We start from the raw sequence: 11,197 nt of genomic DNA, 5'->3' as shown, positions 1-11,197 counted from the left end.
TTTTTTTTTTTTTTTTTTTACAATTTTACCGTCGTCGGTCCGCCGATGGCCGTGCTTGGTTTGCGCTCGACCCTGGAACCGCATCGATGTCTCCAAGGGTGGTCACATCCCGTACACGCACCGTTACGACTCCGCGGCCAAACCACCGAGGGTCCGTTCCGGGGAAACGGACACGAACCAAGGGCGCCTTGGCGGACCGAACCACCTTTGCGGAGGGTGTAAACGTGCGTGCAAAACGTAACGGGGCTGACTTCCGATCGGGCACGTATACAATATGCATGCACGATGGCGGCCGGCACTCGATAACCGTGTACAACAGCGGTACCCACTTTAGCAAATTTACATTTCTAAAATTCGAAACTGAATAGAATGAATAAAATACGTTTCCTTCTCGTTACGTGTGTACAGTTTTGTGCAATAAACGTTTTTCTAATAAAATATTAAAAAATAAAATACAAATTAGTAAATGGTTAACACTCGTAAATAATAAATAAACAAATGCTTGGCCTGGAGTATCTTTATATATGTAATGTACAACCGATTTCGAATTAATAATGCATCATCAAGTACATACGAAACGGTGCATCCGAATTGCATGCCGAAAAAATAAACATAAATTCGAATGGCCGAATTGCTTCCCGTGCACGGTTCCAAGTTCATTTATCATGCACTTATGTGTACCAACTTAAATTTTACAACTTTTGACTTTTTTTTTAAAAAAAAAATGAGTGAATAAAAACCGATTGGTTTTTAAATTGAAATATTTTTATATCCAATGAAAGATTTTACCATAGTGGAGAAGGTGACACTGTAAATATTAAACATTGAATAAAACGATTGTAGTTTGGGGTAATCAATTGATTGTGTTTTACATTTTTACATGTCATTTCAAATAAATAAGAGTATTATAAAATTCGGTAGAGTTTTATTGACAATATACAATAATAAAAATAATAAATATGATGGTTCAATAGTTTATAATAATGAAATAAAATGTAAACATGGATTTATGGAAATATTTACTCGGATATAAAAAATGTTTCAATCTAGAAACTAATCGGTTGTAACAACCGTATCATAAGTAGTTTAAGTTAAAATAAAGTTTAAGCTGTGCACATAAGTGCATGATAAACAAACTTGTGGATACACTGCATATCCCTCCTATAAGTGGTATTCGGACGTAGCCGTACAAAATCAATAAGATTAAACAAATGTTATTCTTTTATATTTTGCCGTTTCTAACTTTATTGAACTCTTATGTTATTATAAACAGCTGTTCTATTAAATTTAATAATGTATGAATTGTTCGTTACATCATATTTACGAATAACCGAATTCGAACGAATCACATTGTTCACCGAGACTTTCTGCGCGCAGTTCCACGTTAAGCTATGTTACCGCCCCGGGGAAAATTAAAATATGCTGCCGAAAAATAATAATTAAACCGTCAAAAAATAAAATCGTCTCACCGAAAAGATGTTTACACACCTAACGGTGCAATGTGCCGACTGCCGAGATTAAATAAAACGATATACTCATGCTTGACTAATTTCGAGGAAAAAAAAGCGTACAGGAATAACGAAAATAGTTTGTACGATTACAGCACAAGTTCTTATCGCCTTGTGACATGCAGCGGTAGAATGCGGATTTTTCGTGGTAGTTATGAACGAAATAATATGTATTATAGTAATACGTTCATACAAGAAAAATCATGTATTAATATATGTAATATGTAATAATCATGTATTATTTTATTTTATGTTGATCCTCTACAATTTTCCGCCTCCGGGCAATTGCTCTCCCCCTTGCCCCTGTTGAACGCGGCTCTGTCTGCTCGTCCGAACCCAAATGTTACGTAGCTCGTCCCGAGCTGGGTTCCGTCGCGCCATCGGCGCAGGCGAAACTTGTGAAAATTCGTGTTTTCGCGGCGTCGGGTGAAATGTGGCCCCGCGGCTCTTGTTTCGCCGGCGGATCCGTTGACCCGAAAGCTGGCCTCCGAGGACAATCGACTTTTCATCGGATGAAAGGGACGGTAGGGTCGGGCGTTTTAATCTCGGGACACGCGGCCGTCGTCACACGCGACACCGTATCGCGATAATATTAATATTACGATAATCTCGGACGAACGGCTACGGACACGACCGTGTACACGGTCGAGAGTTGAACGTCGTCTCAGCCGCGGGGGCGAACACCGTGTGTACGCGCGCACCGATCCCTCACCGGATCACGAGGGTCTTTTCGCCCGACGCCGGGACGGAATCTATTACGATGAATACGCGATAAACGAGCTGCGGACGCGACGCGAAACACATTTTTGGCAGGAGGAAGGCGTGTGAAACGTCATATCATCACGGGGTCGGACTTTGGAGCGACGGACGAGCGTAGGAGATTCGAGAGATCGGGAAACGTGGAGGTGGAGACGAGACCGTGAATTACAGGGCGACCGGCCACGAAACGTTCGGGTGCTAGGGAGGACTACGAGCGAACTTACCACCACCACGGGTCCTGAAAATAGACACGTTCCCGGCGGCTAAGTCTTAGCCGATTCGGCTTGTCAATCCACGCGAATCCCACGGTTAAGTCGTTGCATTGATCCCACCAGATTTACCGTTTCGAAACGATTTTTCCCCTTGGCCTCGTTATTTGTCTTTTTCTTTCTCTCTCTCTCTCTCTCTCTCTCTCTCTCTCTATTTCTCTCTCTCCATGTTCTTCGACCTGTTATCGGATTTAACGAACAGCGCGCGTAGTATTTTACGGACCTCTACATAGGTCGGGATTTTGTGTAACGCAGGATTAGAGATGGTAAAACGACCGGAAAAAATCAAACGAAATGGAAACGATGGCTGGGATTTGTTTTGTCAGCTGATTGCGGAGAACACTCGAAACAAAAGTGGTTCGCTTGTACGCGTATAGAATATAATAAATACGTGAACAAAATAATCGTATCCGTCGCATCCAATGTAACGATAATGATGGCACGCACCAAGGTTGATCAAGTTCTCTAATTGGTTCAACTCGCCTAGTTAATCCAGACAAATCTGGGTTTAGTTGAAAGTTAAAAATTAAATTTTTATCAACTCGTAAATGTTTCAGCGAGTTAAACAGTTGGAAATAATATTACTTTTTTTTTTTTTTTTTTTTAAACTGAAAAACGTTTTTATCCGAATTGAAATCCAGTTTAAAAATGCATTTCTACAACCATAAGGATTATTCATACGGAAAACTGTGAAAATCCGCTACAGTTCGTACCACTCGTATACGAATATGTAGTATGCATCGTATACGAAAGTTATAACTTTGGCGTAGCAGTGAATATCCGTTTCGTTTCTTTCGACTTGCGTTGATCAAACGCCCCGAAATCACAATAATCGCGTAAGCGAATTCGTGCACTCGCGGTGTATACGGTTATACGGAACAATATTTGTTTTATTTTTTCGGAAACGACTAAACGACATGTACTACGTTTATATGCGCTAACGATACAGCGATTCATCGTGCCTCCGGGGCAGAGCATTGGTTTTGACGCATGAACGATGCAAACGGTGTACAATATATTATGTTACGATACCAAACCCATATACGTTCGGTACAACGGTATATAGTGAAGCCAATCCCGCATTATTATTATTGTAATTGTACCGTTCTGCGGTGTTTATATGCACCTGTCCCCGCGGAGCTGTCCGACAGCAAACGCCCTCGGGGAAGTCTATCTTCGTACACAATATCGTATTCTAATGACGACGATGATTATGGCACGGCGACGCGTACGTCTCCTCTTCGCCGAAACGTGTTCGATATGTCTATTATACGTTTGCGATATGATGAATTATGTATACAGTGTGTTCACGCTCAGGGGTATCAATAAATATTTCAGTTCGATGTTTTTACGTTAAAATGAGGTTTTCGGGGAACGAAAATGAGTATGAAATACACAATTTTAATATAATTTCAAGTTCTCGATTCGGGCAGTATGCGCATGCCCAATTCAATTTAATTCTTTTTAAATGGCAACACCATATTTTTTCTACATATTAGAGTAGAGTTTATTATTTTTTTTTTTTCTAATTTCAAAATTGGCAACGTTGTAGTATGTTCAAGTTTAATATTTACGAATAATCTTGTCTTGACGAAGTTTTAATTATGTTCAACTTAATACTTGAAAATCAAAGTAAAATCTCCGATATCGTTAAATATCTGGTTGTAGATGGATAAGATAAAAAAAAAAAAAACACTTATTGTCTATCGTAGTTTACTCTATTTTTTGTCATTCATACTACCTATATAAGGTAACTAAGTATTGATGGTAAGGAAAATTACAAGAACATACACACAATGAATTTGAAATTAAATTAAATTTATTAACAATTTAAGTTTTATCTTATAAATTTCTTAAGGTTTTTGCTTTGATACTTCTATTAAGATTCCAAACATTATTTTATAATTCTTCTGATGTTGCTGCGTTTATTTGGTTTTCTCTCAAATTATAACAAGCCAGTTGTATTTTGTTTTTTAAATAATGGACGTAAACTGGTAGGTCAGCATTCTGAAAATATTTCAAAATGCCCCCATAGATGGGGTCAAGTCTGAAAATCTTGTAAGAAATTATTCCATGGGATAAGAAAAATTTAACTTAAATATTGTCGCAAAATGATGGCGTTGTTTGCTGATGTATTTTGTTGTAAATGTGTACATATTTTCTCATGTAGCCAATGTTATATTTTATAACAATAACTGTTATTGATTTACAAGAATCTAAATATTTTCTACCCGTGAGTGTCCCGTCATAAAAATAAGGACTTAAAAGTTTTCCTCAAATGTACCTACAACACCACACATTTATACCCTAGACACTCTGAAAGTTAGTTTTTCGAGAACAGCGCGGATTTGATCCATCCATCTGATCGTTTATAGTTTTGTTTATTCATTATACCTACCATTATTTGTAAATTTAGACTTATCAGTCCACAAATGTCGCCAGAACCTTCTTTATTTATATCTTATCTATCTGCAAACAGATATTAACAACATCGGAGATTTTATTTTGATTTACAAGTATTAAGTTAAACACAATTGAAATTTCGTCAAGATCTGATTATTCGTAAATATTATTAAACATCAAAATACTAAAACTTTGCGAATTTCGTAACTAGGAAAAACTTTTTATATGAAAATTGTTTGAAGAAAAAAACTCTACTCGAACGTGTAGAAAAAAAATGGTGTTGCTTTTAAAAATGAAAGTAATTTGAATTGCGCATGCGCGTACAGACCTGACCTACGATTTGAAAATTGTCTGGAATCATGTATTTTGGTACTCTCTTTCATTACCCTAAACCCTCATTTCAATAAAAAGTCATCAAACTGAAATGATTAGTGGTACTTCTTAGCGTGAGCACACTGCATAAACGTGTACCAGATACGATACAGTATTATTAGCTACTCCTCGAACGAGACGCGTCGAATGTATACAAACCGCGAAAATAGCTCTTATAACGGAACCACCTCGAACGAAATTCTTGATAGAAAATACATGGAAAAAAAACGACCCGTATAGGCCTCCACAGAATTTGTACCGAACGGAAACCGTCAGACACGCAGAAACAGAGCGATTTTTCTTTGTTCAAATATTTGAGTAATCCGACTAGTAGACTTTTGTAGTGTTTCCTACCTTCGTTTTAATATTTTTATTCCGATTGGATCTCAGTCCATGTTTGTTTTCACAAGGTGCTATCCACGTTCTTTTCTTTCGATGCAGACCTTTTCACAAATAATATACCGTTAGAGTTACTATTCGTACGCTTATTATGTTTTAAGTAACTGTCTTTATAAAGTTTAATCATTACACGGAGCTTATTAAATATGAATTGTATAAGTACACCGAAAATGAATTAAACAAAAACGTACGTGCCGTTTAAATCATATAACTATTGAACCATATATAGTTTTTAAAAAGAATATTTTCTCAAAAATAAATCAATACGAAAACCGCCGACACGGTTTCGTTGTGAACTAAAAAATATTCTACCTTGATGGTCTAACGTTTTTTTGGTGTATAATTAGTATATTATGTGTTCGGTTGGTCAGAAAAAAAACTTGTATTTGATGCTGTGCAATAATGTGCGACCGCAATCGTAGATGATACACACACGATGTCTAATATTAATGTTTTATTTTACTTGTTTTAGGTATTGGAAGTAGCGTAAGGCCACAGGATAGAGAACTTCGGTCGACATCAAGCAAATAACCCGACTGTAAGTATCATTGCGTTTTGTTCAACACCAAACCATATGTAAATACATTATGATTATTCAAAGCAATTATTTTTATTTTTATTTCGTTTCGAACCATTGTTTCACGTTTATATTTTTGTAAATAATAAATTGTTATTATTATAATTTTTTTACCAAAAAAAAAAAAAAAAAATTATCCCACGCCGAATGTTGTTTTTATATTTTATTTTATTTTTATTTTTGGTTTTGGTACGCGAAACTTTTTTTTCATGCTATTATTTGTCCAAAACGTTTTATCCCACATAATTTTACCAGCCTACACTTGTACATAATCGACCAGTATTAAATTTCAGCTTTTACACACATTTATATTACAATACATTATCTACGCCTGGAGTTACACTACTCGTTACAGTATTAAATACGCTAACAGTATACAGATGATAATAATAATAGTACCGATATCAATTGCTACGTTTGTCATCAAACCAGATTTAGCGTAGAACACGTTATGTGCGTTATGTAATCTGTACTCGGATCGGGTGTGGAGGTATAAGACGACTGACTACCTCGACTTGCTTTTAAACATTTTTAGCGTTTCATTACGATGATTCGGGACTTTTCCGGATGAAAAAGAAAGCCGGGTACACTTTTTATAACAACTTTCTTTTAACTTTACAAAGTAGTTCGAATAAAACTTACATTTTTCAACCGTGTGACGCCGTATTTTGCTGGAGAACAGTTTTGTTGATCAACTTGGGATCGCTGAAACTATAACAGAAAAATACCAGTTATGGTATATTCACCACATTCTACCACGTCTACTGGCTGTAAAAATTAATTTATATATTAAATTGTTATTAATCATGCATTTATAAACTATAACAAGAAAAACATGTTAATATCTTCGGGATTTATATCAATGGCCAAGCATTAAACAAGATATTAGCAAAAGAAGATTGAAGTGGTCAGGTCATTCTTGGTGAAAATCAGGAGCAAATCGTTGACATTTTTTATTTTTTTTGGTAGCTTTAAGTTACATCGATAACATTATTAGCGTTAAACAGTTGGTAACATACTGCAGATGTACAGAAATCGTACGAGTTTTTAAATTATCTGTAAAACAATTTGGGGGTGCTTAATTGTAACACTTTGGTAAACACACAAGGGTTACGAGCAAAACAAGAGCAGCAGGATAAAAAATGCAGTTTTGATTTACAATAATAAGATAAAACTATCTCAACTGAACTTATTATTTTTATTACGTTTGAATCGAAATACAATCATCAAAAATTTGAAGTTGTTGTTGTATTTGTCCGAAACGATCTTTTGTCCGATCGTTCGCGTTCCATTTTATAACCGAAACTGATAAAGCATCATTTTCTTCTTATTATTATTATTATTTACCAACGTAATCCTACGCGCCGTATTGTATGACGTTCCGGTCGAATGCTTGACTATATTTCATAAACCGATTGATCAACAATATATTTCGTGTAACGAGGGGAAAAAAAGAAATCAATATTATTCCGGCTTCAATAAATTCTTAAAAAAAAACCCCATGCACGCAGTAAAAAAAAAAAAAAAATCGGCTTCCAGCGTGAGATAAATCATGATCCGAAAAAAAATGTCAACTAATAGATTTGAAACTATTATTTCGTCCTCCTCTCCTCGCGCGTCAACAGCACGCCACGCCCGAAGCCCTACGGTAACCCGTTCGATAGCGCACACCGTTCCTCCGTACGCGTTCGCATATTTTATTTCCGAGACGCAACAGACGCGTCACGACCAGCGCCGTAAGACCGGTCAAGATGGATTTGAGGATTGTTTCACACCCCCTGCCGCAGGGATGTATTAAGGAGAGGGTGAAGGGTACTATAGCCTCGGGCGGCTGCGTTTTTTCGTAACCATAATCATACGTCGTCCATTTTCATTCGTCAATCAAAAAAAATTTTAATTAACATTTTAAGATATTTGTACGGCGACCGCACTGCGATTTTTATTTTCATGATGATATCGTCAAAAGTTGACCGTGTAAAATCTACAGGTAAAAAATATTATCTTTTTTCGAAGAATCGTATAAAACGTGTGTAGGGATGGCAGCAAAACCTTACCCGAGGCGTCAAAACTCTGCTCTCCCGTCCTCCATGTGACCGTTTCTCCGTTGATCGTGGGGGCACACGATAAAACGCCGATCGATTGTGGTGATCGTTTTGCGATGATGCCGAGCGCGAACACACGCCGTTTCGCGGCGACCGCGCGTGCACGAGCACCGGTCGATCGAACTCACCTGTTGCAGTGCGGGCACGGCACTAGAATTTTTTTCCTGGGGGGGGGGGGGGGGCAGAGTGGGCGATTGTATATATTTTTATTTTTTATTTTTTTTTTTTTTTTGCACGCCCTAAGGTTTTTCAATAAATACTGAGGTTATTTAAATAATATATAACTATTTTCGTGTCATACAACGTAATATGGCTATTATTATTTTCGTGGCGTACAACCGCGATTAGACGAAAACGAAAAAAATGGTAACAAACGATAAGTAAACAAGTAAAATAAATATACACGATTCAGGGCCTATCTAAGAACTGAAAACACGAATCTTCGAAAATGCGAAAGTGTGTACGTACATTTTTTGACGTAGCTCTTTTCAAAATAATGTGTTACGACTTTGTTATGTCGTACATATTTTTCAGCGGGGGGGGGGGGGGGATGGGGGGCGGGCTAAAACCGTTTTCTGGGGGGAGGGCTAGATTACCCCCTCCTCCGTGGTGACGCGCCCGGCGCGGTGTTACGTTCAACGGCACGTTTTCCCCCGCCGCCGTCGAACACGACCGTCGACCGGTTGACAGGCGCGTACCGCGGTCGCAGCAGGTTACAGGTGCACGTCCAGGCATACGGCGGGACGGCGCCGGGGAGAAGGCTTAACCATTCGATCAGGGCCGGATGACTTGTACCGTGTAACGTAATCGGGAGCCGGACGGGTCTCGTCGTACACATCATAACCTGTGCCTCCATTCGTAATCGAAAATTCACAAAATAGTATTCAAACGTGCATGTTTGCCACACATTTGTGAAGCGTTCACGGAACGAACACAATAATACCTGCAACTGTAATGTAGCGAAGACACGTTGTAACGCGCGGCCGGACGAGAGCTACTCGCGCCGAAACGAAACTACGTTGGACCGCGAGGATGTCCCGGATGAAAAGTTTGGCGCGGACGAAAGTCGTCCGGGAATACGCGTACGGACCGTGTTGTTCTTCGGAGGTGATTCGCAAACGTAAACGTATTAATAGCGCGCGCGTCTCGGGACCATTTGTTTTCATCAACGGGAAAAGTTTCGCGCGGTAACCGTACCTTGGAAACAGTTGTGCTGAGCGCGGCAGTGTTTTCGCCCCCGTCCCAATCCCTTCAGCACCAGCATGACGTCGCGCCGGTAGATCCGGTGAATAATATCTTGTATGTGAATCATTTCAGATCCCCGGAGGGACGACGGAGGGCGTACACCTCCAGAGATACGTTTTTATCATTTTATTTTTTACTTTTGTTTCCAGTCATTTCCTTTACGGGGAAACGATGCGGTTTAGTACGGGACCTGCGCCCCGAACATGAACTGATGTATTATTAAATACGGAGAAATATTTTGCGGAGAAAAAAACGGAAGGCAAGGAAAAAAAAATACTTGATTGGCACCGTGGACGGTTTAATTTTTTTTTTTTTTTTTTTGTAGTACGTGAAATTAAATTTCTAAGAATTATTGTTTTATTTTACTTTGACATTACAAAATAAATACATAAAAAAAAAAAAAGAACGCACATAAGAGACCTCTTGCAAATACATCAATAAATAAAACTATTCCCTCGCGTCGATAAGATATAAAAAATGTATAGTTAATTTAACTTCGAAATTAAATGAATTCCCATCGAAATAGTATTACCCCGCTCGTGTACTATACACATCGTATTTAAAAATTTATTAAAAAAAAACCGCTTCGTATTGTCGTTTCAAATCAGAGTTGATTACTTCATTATTACACTATTAGTTTTCTATACATTTTTCAATTTTTTTTTTTTTCAATGTATTATGTTTGTAAGCCCAAATAGAATACGATTCGATTTCAAAACTAGAAACTCGATGACCTATTTGATTTACGCGATACAAGTGTTTCCAAATGAACAAATGTCCCAGATGGTTTGGGCATGTGATGAGGCGGGAGGAAATAAAAGTAGTAAGAGTGGTTATGAAAATTAACGTACAAGGGGAACGAGGAAGAGGAAGACCAAAATAGAGATGGTTGGATACTATTGATATGAGGGCTGTTGGTGTGTGCGTAAGGGATGTATATAGTCTCGAGAAGAGTGGAGTTTTAGGACAAGAGTGGCCCACCCCAAACAGTTGGTAGAAAGGCGAAGGAGGAGAAGAAGAAGAAGGAGAAGAAAAGTGTTCCAAATTATTGAAATGTCGACCATTTGCCCGTTTTATCGTTCATCGTATTAATAATATTTGAACTGTCTAGTGCGAATCGTTTCGTTTTGAAACTCTATTGTTATCATAAAATGACGATTGCGGTTCACTCATTGAGTGTATGATTATCTCGAAAATCAATTTAACGAGTAGAGCCATGACATTCACAATTCCGAGTAACGTTTGCGCGCCCGGGTGTGCATTCGTGTACGCCGAGTGTGCGTGCAAGAGCGCACATATCCTTTTGCCAGGAACCGTTTGAAGCTTTGTTAAGCCGAAGTACCTACCATTTTACGCTACGTCATTATTTTGAATTATATACCTTTATACAAAAGCCACGCGCACGAATTATGTATACAACAACGCACTACTTGGATGTCGATTCCATTATGAACAAGATGCGAAGCGAATGCGGTGAAGGCGATAGCAGTTAATGACAATAATCATAATAATAAAGATGATTATGATAATGACGACGATAAAAAATAATAATAACAACAATGA

General features: G+C 38.1%; 1 long non-coding RNA gene across 1 annotated transcript in view; it reads left to right on the top strand.

Annotated features, from left to right (window-relative positions):
• Positions 1-11,197, top strand: part of LOC112686170 — a 130,737-nt gene that overhangs the window by 69,869 nt on the left and 49,671 nt on the right. The window contains exon 4 of the long non-coding RNA XR_003148869.1: positions 6,183-6,248. This is a non-coding gene — a long non-coding RNA (uncharacterized LOC112686170). The remainder of the gene's footprint in view (positions 1-6,182; positions 6,249-11,197) is intronic.

Source organism: Sipha flava, unplaced genomic scaffold (genome assembly GCF_003268045.1).
Source record: "Sipha flava isolate LNK unplaced genomic scaffold, YSA_version1 2_pilon_pilon, whole genome shotgun sequence".
NCBI classification, from domain to species: domain Eukaryota; kingdom Metazoa; phylum Arthropoda; class Insecta; order Hemiptera; family Aphididae; genus Sipha; species Sipha flava.
The sequence above is the reverse complement of the archived record's forward strand: the minus strand, read 5'-3'. Positions and strand labels throughout refer to the sequence as shown.